This window comes from Gambusia affinis, linkage group LG13, assembly GCF_019740435.1.
Source record: "Gambusia affinis linkage group LG13, SWU_Gaff_1.0, whole genome shotgun sequence".
NCBI classification, from domain to species: Eukaryota; Metazoa; Chordata; class Actinopteri; order Cyprinodontiformes; family Poeciliidae; genus Gambusia; species Gambusia affinis.
Genome location: NC_057880.1, coordinates 25,730,566 through 25,731,128, shown reverse-complemented (window position 1 = coordinate 25,731,128; position 563 = coordinate 25,730,566).

Below are 563 nucleotides of genomic sequence, written 5' to 3'. Positions count from 1 at the left end.
CTCATGGATTTATTTTGTTCATTCATTGTTCTTCATCACAATTCAATTTCTACATTGTTATCAAATTTTATTTATTCTTATTGTTGTTATAGATACAGTTCAGCTGGCAGGAGAGGGAGGAATATACGACAAGCCCAAACAAATTATGTGAGAGAAATATTGAAGTTATGAGAATAAAATCTCTGTTTCTGTTGCTACAGAGAAGGTCGAGTGAAGAACATGTTTATGATTCTCATGTTTCTCTACAGACCCCAATGCTCCTTTTCCAACACATCTTCAGTGTGTCAACGTGAATGTTGTTCAGGATACCTACTTTAGACCAAAATGTGGGAATGTATTTCTTACTGAAGCACCAAACAAGGATATATGTTATGTAAGTTTTTCATCAATATTTCTCTGCAGTGATTAGAACTTTTCTGTTTTACAACATAAATAAATATATTGATATACTGAAATAAAATTCTCATCAAATTTCCTCAGTTGTAATTTTATAGTTGTATCTTCATCACTTTGTAGTTTGTAGAATTAGGATAAATGAATAGTATTGTTTTGTCTCACCTGAC